Source organism: Erinaceus europaeus, chromosome 7 (genome assembly GCF_950295315.1).
Source record: "Erinaceus europaeus chromosome 7, mEriEur2.1, whole genome shotgun sequence".
NCBI lineage: Eukaryota > Metazoa > Chordata > Mammalia > Eulipotyphla > Erinaceidae > Erinaceus > Erinaceus europaeus.
Genome location: NC_080168.1, coordinates 40,171,594 through 40,184,380, shown reverse-complemented (window position 1 = coordinate 40,184,380; position 12,787 = coordinate 40,171,594).

Here is a 12,787-nt window from a genome sequence, read left to right as displayed (position 1 = left end):
AGGGTTAACATTCCAAGCCTGATGTCTCTGGACACAGTCTGAAGTGAAGCATGGTGAGGTGGTACTTATATTGTGTTGATTAGGTTGGGATCAGCAGATGCAATATCATTTGGTATGAATTGAGAGAAGCATGCAGTCTATTTTTATGATTCTTGTTACCAGAATCCTTTGGGTGACATCTGAGTATGATCTAGGCTTATAGTTAATTCTCTGTTAGTTAATTGTGTAAAGTTGAGGTGCTGAATAAAATTGTCCTTGAATGGCACTGCATAAACAATTCCCTTTCTATGCTGCGGTTCCCCACAGATTTTGTCAACCATCAGGTTTTGGATGCCTGCTATTTACTAGTGGTTGTACTGGATGAAAGAAAAATAAAACATGAGCAGGAGTGATAATATAGCTGTGGGGAATCACATCATAGAACTAAATAAATAGTTACAGTGCAGGAAGGTAGGTGCTCTGGTGAGAAGATATGGTAAGTGCTGTACACAGTGGATGGTGATTCTATCTGTAAGAGATGGTTTGGTCTTCTCTTTAAAGGAGCATGAATAAAACAATTATTTAGTACAATTTTTTATATAAATTGTTATCAATAGCCACCTATGCTCACTAGTTTTGTATCCTTTAGGCCAGATAATAGTTATTTGTAGTGCTTGCTAATCTTTCAGTAGAGACCCTCAGACTCTCTTCCTTTCCTTATTTAGATAATGGGGAGATTGTGAGCCCAGGGGTGGAGGAGAGTTCTGTGTGATGTATAAAAGAAGGGAGAATTAATAGTTCCATTATTGTTTGAATAGTTATCTTATCTATAATAACTTCTGACTTATTTGGAGTTTCTTTTGGAGTCCTGTCCTTATTCATTGTGCTAGCAGTTTTATTTGCTCTTGATTTAACATTTTTTTTTATTGGTGTGGTTTGTATTTTTCTGTCCTGTCATTCTTCAGTTGTGTTGTGTGAGTATAGGCCACACTAGAATCTTTTCTCAGATGAAGTCACAAACCTCAGAAAGTACAATAGCAGCCAAAGCAAAGATTAATGCAGCTCAACCAAAACCAGTTAGTCAAGCAACACCTCCACTCTAAAAACAAAGGGAAAAAAAAATACAAGAGAAAAAAAAAGAAAAAGAAAAAAGGAAAGGCAAGAATAGACAAACACGAAAATAAGCTGTCAACTATAAATTCTAGAGATACCTCCCCAGGCAATAACTTGGGTCCACCTGCATATCAGATGTCAAGCTCAGGCAAAAACTAATAAAGTTATGGGCCCTTTAGAATATACCTGAAATAGACCTACTAGCTATTTCCAAAATGGAGACCCCAAATTTTCAGCTGCACTATTCCAGCTTTTAGGTTCATGATTAATCAACAATTTGTATGGCTGTATATGATAACTTTTTTCAGCCACCAGGTTCCAGATGCTACCATAATGCTAACTTGACTTCCCTGGGCAGATAACCCCACCAATGTGTCCTGGAGCTCCGCTTGCCCCACTAGGGAAAGAGAAAGACAGGCTGGGAGTATGGATTGACCTGTCAATGCCCATGTTCAGCAGGGAAGCCATTACAGAAGCCAGACCTTCCACCTTAACACCCCATAATAACCCTGGGTCCATAATCCCAGAGGGTTAAAGATAGGAAAGCTATCAGCAAAGGTGATGGGATATGGAGTTCTGGTGGTGGGGATTTTACCCTTCTTATCCTATGGTCTTGTCAGTGTTTCCATTTGATAAATAAAAATTTTTTTAAAAAAAGAATGGTGAAAAATAAGGGGGGCATGCTGATGCCTGACTGCCACTGTTGGCTGCATGCCCTTTTACAAAAGAATAAATGCCTTGCTTCAACTCCTTACCTTTTGCCTTGACAAGTAATTTTATTTTTATTTACTTATTATTTTTTATTGAGGAATTAATGTTTTACATTCAACAGTAAGTACAATAGTTTGTACATGCATAACATTCCCCAGTTTCCCATATAACAATACAACCCCCACGAGGTCCTCTGAATCCTTCTTGGACCTGTATTCTCCCCACCCACCCACCCCAGAGTCTTTTACTTTGGTGCGATACGCCAATTCCATTTCAGGTTCTACCTGTTTTCTTTTCTGATCTTGTTTTTCAACATCTCCCTGAGAGGGAGATCATCCCATATTCATCCTTCTGTTTCTGACTTATTTCACTTAACATGAATTTTTCAAAGTCCATCCAAGATCAGCTGAAAACGGTGAAGTCACCATTTTTTACAGCTGAGTAGTATTCCATTGTGTATATAGACCACAACTTGCTCAGCCACTCATCTGTTGTTGGACATCTGGGTTGCTTCCAGGTTTTGGCTATTACAAATTGTGCTGCCAAGAACATATGTGTACACAGATCTTTTTGGATGGATATGTTAGGTTCCTTAGGATATATCCTCCGGAGAGGAATTGCAGGATCATAGGATAGGTCCATTTCTAGCCTTCTGAGATTTCTCCACACTGTTCTCTACAGAGGCTGGGCCAATTGACATTCCCACCAGCAGTACAGGAGGGTCCCTTTGACCCCACACCCTCTCCGGCATTTGCTGCTGTTACCTTTTCTGATGTATGACATTTTCACAGGAGTGAAGTGGTATCTCATTGTTGTCTTTATTTGCATTTCTCTGACAATCAGAGACTTGGAGCATTTTTTCATGTGTTTCTCAGCCTTTTGGATCACTTCTGTGGTGAACATTCTGTCCATGTCCTCCCCCCATTTTTGGATGGGGTTATTTGTGGTCTTGTTGAGTTTAGCAAGCTCTTTATATATGTTGGTTATTAAACTCTTGTCTGATGTATGGCATGTGAAGATCTTCTCCCATTCTGTTACAGGTCTCTTGGTTTGGGTAGTGGTTTCTTTTGCTGTGAAGAAGATTTTTAATGTGATGTAGTCCCATAGGTTTATACTTGCCTTAGTCTTCTTTGTAATTGGATTTGTTTCATTGAAGATGTCTTTGAAATTTATGCGGAAAAGAGTTCTGCCAATATTTTCTTATAGTTTGTGGTCTAACATCCAAGTCCTTGATCCACTTGGAATTTACTTTTGTATTTGGTGAAATACAGTGGTTCAGTTTCATTCTTCTGCATGTTTCAACCCATTGTTTCCAACAACATTTGTTGAAGAGACTCTGCTTTCCCCATTTAATAGTCTGGGCATCTTTGTCAAAGATTAGATATCCTTAGGTGTGGGGGCTCACTTCTGGGCTCTCAATTCTATTCCACTGGTCAGTGTGTCTATTCATGTTCCAGTACCAAGCAGTTTTGATGACAATGGTCCTATAACACAGTTTGAGATCTGGGAGTGTGATGCATCCAGTTCTGTTATTTTTTCTCAAGATTGTTTTGGCAATTCTAGATCTTTTCTGGTTCCAGATAAACAGTATAGCATTTGTTCTATTTTCCAAAAAAATTGTGCTTGGGATCTTGATGGGGATAATATTAAACTTGTAGATGGCTCTGGGTAGTATATTCATTTTGATGATGTTAATTCTACCGACCCATGAACATGGAATATCTTTCTACTTCTTTGTGTCTTTTTCTATTTCCTTGAGTAGTGACTCATAATTTTCAGTATACAAGTCTTTCACTTCTTTGGTTAGGTTTACTCCTAGATATTTCATTGTTTTAGTTGCTATAGTAAAAGGAATTGATTTCTGGATTTCAATTTCTTCTAGCTTAGTGTTTGCATAGAGGAATGCCACTGACTTTTGAATGTTAATTTTGTAGCCTGACACCTTACTGTATTGCCTGATGATTTCCAAAAGCTTCTTGCTGGATTGCTTAGGTTTTTCTATGTATACTATCATGTCATCTGCAAATAGGGAGAGTTTTGACTTCTTCTCTTCCAATCTGTATCCCTTTAATTCCTTGCTCCTGCCTGATTGCTATGGAAAGAACTTCCAACACTATGTTGAATAGGCATGGTGATAGTGGGCAAACCTGTCTAGTACCTGATCTGAGTGGAAATGCTTCCAGTTTTCACCATTGAGTATGATGTTGGCTGTAGGTTTGCTATATATAGACTCCACTATCTTCAGGAATTTTCCATCTATTCCCATTTTTTGCAGTGTTTTGATCATAAAGGGATGTTGGATTTTGTCAATGGCTTTCTCTGCATCTATTGATATGACCATGTGGTTTTTGGTCTTGCTTTTGTTGATGTAGTGGATCACATTGATTCATTTACATATATTAAACCAACCTTGCATATCTGGGCTAAACCCCAATTGGTCATGATGAACAATCTTTTTAATATACTGCTGTATCTGGTTGGCTAGAATTTTGTTCAGTATTTTAGCATCTATGTTCGTCTGTAGTTTTCTTTTTTGGTTGCGTCCCTATCTGCTTTTGGTATCAGAGTGATGTTGGCTTCATAGAAGCTGGCAGGAAGTATTCCAGTCTCTTCAATCTTCTGGAAGACTTTTAAAAGTAGAGGTATTAGTTCTTCTTTGAAGGTTTTGTAGAATTCATTTGTAAAACCATCTGGTCCAGGACTTTTATTTTTGGGGAGATTTTTGATAACTGATTCAGTTTCATTAGCTGTGATGGGCCTGTTCATGTTATATAGTTCCTCTTTACTTAGTTTTGGAAGTTGGTAGATATCTAGGAAATCTTCCATTTCTTCCAGGTTCTCTAGCTTGGTGGCATATAGTTGTTCATAGAAGCCTTGCATTATATGTTGAATTTCTGCAGTGTCTGTTGTGATATCTCCTCTTTCATTTAGTATCCGATTTATTTGGGTCTTCTCCTTTTTTTGTTTTGTGAGTCTGGCTAAAGTTTGTCAATATTGTTCACTCTTTCGAAGAACCAACATTTACTTTTGTTGATCTTTTGTATGATTTTCTTATTCTCAATGTTATTTGTTTCAGCCCTAACTTTAGTGATTTCTGTGCTTCTGTTTGCTTTAGGGTTCCTCTGTTCTTCTTCTTCTAGGTCTTTAAGGTGTGCAATCAGGCTGTTTATTTGTGCTTTTTCTTGTTTCCTAATGTGTGCTTGTATAGCTATGAATTTCCCTCTCAGTACTGCCTTAGTTGTGTCCCAAATATTTTGATAGCTTGTGTCTTCATTTTCATTGAAGTCTCGAAACATTTTGATTTCTTCCTTTATTTCCTCTTTGACCCAGAGGTTATTAAGAAGTGTACTGTTGAGCTTCCACATTTTGGGACTATTACTAATCTTTCATTGATTGTTAAGTGTTAGTTTATTTTCATTGTGGTTTGAGAAGATGGTTGGGATGATTTCAATGCTCTTGAATTTGCTGATGCTGTCTTTGTGGCCTAATATATGATCTATCCTTGAGAATGACCCATGTGAATTTGAGTAAAATGTGTATTCCAGTTTCTTGGGATGAATGACTCTGAAAATGTCCAATAGTTCTAGTTTATCTATCTCTTCATTTAGCTCCCTTATGTCTTTATTGATTTTCTACCTGGATGATCTGTCAAGTTGAGAGAGTGGTGTGTTGAAATCCCCTACTATGACTGTGTTGCTATTAATGTATTGCTGTAGCTCTATCAGTAGAGGTTTGATGTATTTAGATGGCTTCTCATTGGGTGCATAGATGTTAATAATTGTTATGTCCTCTTGATTGACTGATCCTCTGAGCATTAAGTTGTGTTCTTTCCTATCTTTTTAAATCTTATATATTTTAAAGTCTATTGTGGCAGACATGAGAATAGCTGTTCCTGCCCTTTTTTGTGGGCTTGAATGATAGTTTTCCATCCTTTCACTTTAAGTCTGTGTTTGTCTTGTTGAGTTAGGTGAGTTTCCTGTAGACAGCATATTGTTGGGTTCTATTTTCTGATCAATCTTCCTACTCTGTGTCTTTTAATAAGTGAATTCAGGCCAATGACATTTTGATATCAAGATTGAAGATATTTTAACGCCATTCTTGTAGAGTTTTAGAGTGTTCCGATATATATCCTATTTATGATGGTCTGACTGTTTATAGAAGGCCTTTTAGAACTTCTTTCAGTGCAGGCTTGGTGATAGTTGATTCCTTCAACTGTTGGTTGTCTGAGAAGGTTTTGATGCCTCCATCTAGTCTGAATTACAGTAGTCTTGGTTGAAAGCCTTTCTCATTGAGCACTCGATAGATATCTTGCCATTCTCTTCTGGCCTGTAGTGTTTGTGTGGAGAAGTCTGCTGCTAATCTTATGGGTTTTCCTTTGTAGGTGACTCTTTGTTTTTCTCTTGCAGCCTTCAGGATCCTTTCTTTACCCTTATTCCTTTCCATTCTAAATATGATGTGTGAAGCCCTCTGGGCTTCTTGAATCTTTATGTCTTTGATGTTGTCTAGACTAGAAAAGTTTTCAGCTATTATGGCCTGAAGAATGCTTTCTTCCGCTCCCTCTCTTTCTTCCTCTGGTAAGCCAATAATGTGTATATTGTTTCTTTTGAAGTCATCCCATAGGTCTCTGTTGTTGTTTTCAGCATCTCTTAATCTCTTTTTGAATCTCTTACTTCTTTTTTAGTTGTCTCTAATTCATCCTCGATCTTGCTAATTCTGTCTTTAGACTCATTGATTCTATTCTCTCTGCCCTCTACTGTTTTCTGGAGTTCATCTATTTTGTTACCCTGTTCTGATACTGTTTTAGCTTGTTCAGCTAGCTGTGTTCTTAGCTCAGCTATTTCAGCTTTCAGCTCTCTAATAACCTTGAGATAGTTAGTGTTTTCTTCCAGAGTCTCATTGGTTGTTCCTGTATTTGATTACAATTTTTTCAAACTCTTTACTCACTCCTGTGATTATTTCCTTAGCTAATGTTTGGATGTTGAACTCATTATTTTTTGCTTCAACCTTTGGGGGCCTTTTAGCTGGACTTTTGTCCTGGTTTGTTTCTCCAATATTTCTTCTTGTTGGTTTACCCATTTTATATATTATGTTATGAGTTCCCTCTCAGTACTTTTCTAATTACTGATCACTATTTCCTGGATTGACTTGTGTCTAAGTAAGGTAATTAAAGGGTTTATGGTGGGGGAAGTTAACAGTTGTTTCAAAAGTCTTTTAATCCCTGAGTTGGAGCTCTGTGATTTAAAACCCTCTTTTTTTTTTTTCCTTCTCTGTAGGCTATGGGAGCCTAAGGGCTTCTAAACTATTAGTAGGCTTCTTAGCTGAATCACTGACTTCTGACCAAGAGATAAGGCAGGGTGTGGCAGAGATAGTCCAGTGGTTATGCAAAGAGACTTTCACAGCCCCACAGCTATCCCACCAAGGTATAGGTCTTCTCCTGAGTTTCCTGGTTAGATCTCTGTCCCCCAGTGTCCCTCCCTACCACTGCTCCAGATTCTGAGGGCAGTAGCAATGGAGACTCAGAGTTGCACTTGGTGAGTCTCTGGGGAGTCCTCTCCTCCCTTCAGCAGTCCCCTGGTGGTGGAACAGACTGGAGGTGGTTCTCAACTGATAAACCGCTGGACTATTACCAGCCAGTTAGTCTCTCCCTAGGCTCCTCTCTGTCACCAGGCACACGTGTTTGCACTCACCAGTGATTTGGTGGGTTCCTATAGTTGTTCTAGTCCTGTCTTGTTTTGGTCCAGGTGGTCTCCTCTGGTATTCTTAGTTGATCCGGGAGAGGAGAGGAGAGAAACAGATCTGCTGCTGCTCATAGCTCCGCCTCCTGAAGTCCACCGATAAGTAATTTTAATTGGACATTATTTACAGCACATCTACTATGGAAAGAAGAGGGGGGTTTTCCAGAGGAACCCTGAGGGTAGAGGCTAATCCCAACAAAGAATACACCTATGCAAGAGAATTTAGCATTGCACACCATGTCTTGCTTAAAGACTAACTACAAAGTCAGTGGGGCTGTTGCAAGTGTGCACTGCAGAACCATGTTGTGGCAGAAATAAAAGCTGGGGCAATAGACACCTGCCTAAGACTCTGGAATACCAGGTTCAATCCCCCATACCACCATAAGCCAGAGTTGTGCAGTTCTCTGGTAAAAATAAATATATAAATAAATTCAAAATAATAAAAATAGTCCACACAAAGACAAGAAGCTGACCATATTCTAAAGGGTCTTATCTTTGCTAAGGAGACTGGACTGACTTCCTTCTTTTCTTTCTTTCTTTCTTTCTTTCTTCCTTTCTTTTTTCCTTTCTTTCTTTCTTTCTTTCTCTCTTTCTTTCTCTCTTTCTTTCCCTCCTTGTGGGACTATGTGAAAGCATGGTAGACCTTAGAGAAACTCTCCCCATCCTTGGGATGGAGGTCTGGAAAGACACCCCACTTGTCATTCTCTCCCTTCTAGGGATGGAGCTAAGAGGGAAAGTTTCCATCACTCAGTTTCCTCTTGTTAGTCTCTCAAAGCTTCACAAAGGCCTGCAACTTCTCACAGTTAACTCAATCTCCTGCTGCAGACCAAATGGCTTCCTGCTTGTAAGTTCACTTAGAGTTCACTATGTTCATTATAAGTTCACCATCTTTTGATCACACACATAAGCATACTCCATCACAAGCCTTACCAGTACCCTGGCAGTGAGACCCCCACACCTTATTTCCTTGTCCTTTGATATATATGATCTACATCAAGCTCTGACCTTCTCTGCTTCATCTCACTCTGCTAGTTTAACCACTATGTTTTTCTTAATACCTTTAGATAATTAACATGTCTCGCATCATGGAAACTAATTGCTCTGACCTTTTTGTATCTCGTCAATTCTCGTCATTCCTACCCCTCCCCACCATAGGGGTATCTGACCTTTAGAACCCTGTGATTACTGACATATGTGAAAAATGTCCTTTATTCTACTTGCTATAAAAACTTGTGCTTACCTCAAATAAAGTAGAAGTTATACCTGAGTTTCCCCTGGTGCTCTTTCTGCATCATGCGGTCACTAGAACCGGTGACGGGAAGGCCAGCAGCTGCGTTGTTGCGAGGCCACCCCCATGAACACCAGCACCTCCTTTCTTTTCTCTTTTTCTTTCTTCCTTCCTTTCAATATTTCTTTCTTTTTCTCTCTCTCTTTTCTTCTTTTTTTCTTTCTTTCTCTCTTTTCTTCTTTCTTTCTTTTTTTCTTCTTTCTTTCCTTTCTTCTCTTTTTCTCTTTCTCAGTGCCAGAGCCTAGCACATACATGATTCTATCCATCTAGCATAATCTTTTTTTCTTCTTTTATAGTTCAAATAGAGAACAAGAATGGGGAAGTCACCACACCACCACTCTACCATTCTTGAAGCTTCCTCCAGTGCTATCTATGGTGCTATCATATGGTGCCTGGGCTCAAACCCGGGACCTCATGCATGGTAAGGTATGTGCTGTGGTGGATATTCTGGTGTGTGTGTGTGTGTGTGTGTGTGTGTGTGTGTGTGTGTAGAAACACAAACTACATATGTCTTAAGCATATCTCCAAGCATTATTTTCATTATCAAATAATCAACTCCTGAATACTGGGGTTTTGTTTTTTGAAAATTGCTTCCAATTTATTTATTTATAGAGACAGGCAGAGAGAGAGAAGAAAGAGAGCGAACCCTGAAACTTCTTTGATGCTGTAGGGACCAGGCTTAACTTGGATAACACACATGTCAAAGCAGTAAATTATTCAAAGTGAGTTATTTCACCAGCCCAAATTGCTTTCAGTCTTGAATATGCATTTAACCTATTATATGATTAGTCAACTATAAAGTAATACCTCATGGTTAGGGATATAGAACACATGCCTCTCATTCACAAGGACTCAAGTTCAATCTCTGGCAAGTTCTCTCTCTTTTACACTCTCAAAAAATGGTGAAGTGAAAGAGTAATAACATTAAATTGACAATCCCATGTTAAAAAATTTCAACTGCTAGCATTTACCTCTTTTTTTAAACATTTTACTCTGACCTTTGTGCACCATGTGAGTAATTTTATATCAAGGGCCAGAGAGATTTGAGCCCTGGTGATAATATAGCACCAGAAGCAGCTGTGGTACTGTAGTCTCTTTTGCTCGCTCCCTGTCTGAATGAAAAGTAGGCTCAGAGTGGTGAAATCATGCATACCTGAGGTGTTGGCTCTGCAAAAAATAGATAAATAATAAAAACTTTATATAATTAATATAAAGGACATTATGTCTCATTCTACAGTTTTATTAAACAGTATCACATATAGTGTTTCCATTCATCTAGTTACCATTCATTCATTCATTTTATGTTATAAAATGATTCACCATAATCACTATGGACACATACCTAATTTAATTCTGAGAGTAAATTTGTAAAGTAGATACTGCTGTCTAAAATAAAGAAACTAAAGCTCAAGGATGGTTAATGACAAGCTCAAAGGCACATACAAGCAAGTAACAGAGTCAGAATGAACCCAATAGATACCTAGTTCTGGTATTTACAGTGAATTTAGTATCTGATGGTGAGTGTGGTGACTGGTATGTATGCATTATATATAAATGAAAGAAATACAAAAGGTTTTAACATTTGATCTCTTTATTCTATACACTCCCATACTGAGCTGTTCCTTTTAAGTTTTATTTTATTTTATTTTATTTTATTTTTAATACTTAGTTATTCCCTTTTGTTGCCTTTGTTGTCTTTTTTTATTGTTGTAGTTATTGTTGTTATTGATGTCATCATTGTTGGATAGGACAGAGAGAAATGGAGAGAGGAGGGGAAGACAGAGGGGGAGAGAAAGATAGACACCTGCAGACCTGCTTCACCACCTGTGAAGAGATTCCCCTGCAGGTGGGGAGCCGGAGGCTCTAACTGGGATCCTTACACCAGTCCTTGCACTTTGCGCCACCTGTGCTTAACCCGCTGAAGTACCACTCAACTTCCATTTTATTTTATTTTTTACCACAGCATTGCTTAGCTCAGGCTTATGGTGGTGGAAGGGATTGAACTTGGAGCCTCAGACTTCAGCATCATTTGCATAACTGTTATGCTGACTCCCCAAGCCTAAATTTATTTTATTTATTGTCTCAGAAAGAAAGAACTAGGGCATCACTTTGGAACATGCAATGCTGGGCACAAAACTTGACAGTCCAATTTATCGAATCTACTACATTTCCTTCCTTCTTCCTTCCTTTCTTTCCTTCTTCCCTTCTTCCCTTCCTTCCTTCCTTCCTTCCACCCTTCTGCTCTCTCATTCTTGATTAATTTACAGGCAGTCCTCACTCAGTATCCAGGTTCCATTCCTGAAACCCAATTGATAAACAAAGTGTCGACTCCTACTTATATTTCAGGCATATTGTACTGTACTAGTAGTGGGTTTGTCAACTATATTTAGATAAATTAATGTCACTTTTGCATCAATTACACTTTACAGGTATTTTAAGAGTCTATTTAAGGGGTTGGATGGTGGCATACCCAGTTGAGCTACCATTAGCAAGAACTTGAGTTCAGGCCCTGAGTTCCCCCATGGGGAGTTGTTTTATGAATGGTGAAGCAGTGTTGCAAGTCTCTTTCTCTGTTTGTCTCTTTCTTTCTTTTACCTCTCAATTTATCACTGTCTCTACCAAAAAGAAAGTCTATTCAGTATATACTGTATATTATACTATAATAACAGCACTGTATTACTGCACTGTAATAACAAAAAATGGAGAAAATCATATTGTGACATGCACACTAAAGTACAAATGTATATCAAACTGTGAGGTGGAACAATAGATCTAGCACTGGATTCTCAAGCATGAGGTCCTGCAGTTGATCTCCAGTATCACATGTGCCAGAAAAATGCTCTGGTTCTATCTCTCTCTCTCTCTTTCCACTTCTCTCTCATTAGTTAATTAATAAACACATTTATTAGATAAAAAATACTTTTACTTTTAAAAAGTAAAAGTGCATAAACAAAAATCACTAGTATAGTGATTTATAGTGATTATAGTATAGTGACTGACTACAAAAACAAGACTAAAACTGAGAAAGATGATGTGAGATGAGAAGCTTGAAACTGAGCCACTGCACTAGCATTTTCCATGACCCAGGTTCTTGTACAACACCACAATACCAACTGGAATAGACAAGGAGGTCATTAAGTAAGACCTGTAAGTATTCATTTTTATGATAGACAGTAAAAAAGAGAAAGAACACTTGTACTTGTTGGTGGCTAGGGATTAAATCTGGGATTTAAAGCCTCACACATGGAAGTTCTGTGCTCTAATGCCAAATTATCTTCCTAGCTCTTTGAGCTGTCTTACCTTTTCATTCTTGTTCTTGGCTCTACTTTTCACTGTCTCTACAGCAGGTTCTGTTGGTAACCCACCTGTATCCCCTGGGCACTAAGCCTTGTAATACACTTCTGGGTCCTAAAAGGACTCTAACTAAGGTCCTTTTCCTGCCCCCACCCACAACAGGGCAGCCAAATGAATGGGAATTGATGAATAAATAGCTTCCTCCAGGGAATGGGGGGCAGGTGGAGTTGCAGGAGGGGGGTCCTGGAGTTGTCTTTCCCAGGTTTCCTCAATCAGATTATGTTAATTTCTCTAAAACATAACATGGCCAACTTCCTTCGCTTCTCATCTCATGTTCCTCCTTCATTATTAGCACTTCCTCTGGGAGCATCACTCTTAGCCCAGCACTGTGAAAAGCACGGTCAGGGAGGTGGCTCAGCATTAGAGCACAGGACTTGTATAACTGAAGTCCCGGAAACTTTGATCCCTGGTGTCTCCATATGTTGTGCTCTTTCACCTTACTCTCTAACTCTCGTAAAAATAAACAAGTAAATAAAAAATTTTAAAAGATGGCCAAGGTCCCTCCCCAGGTGAGCTGGTTTAAGATCTTCCATTCTGCTGCTTCTGACTTTGTTGAAGGGAGCAGATGTTGTCAGCCCGGAGTTGTTCCTGGAGAAATAGTCAGAGT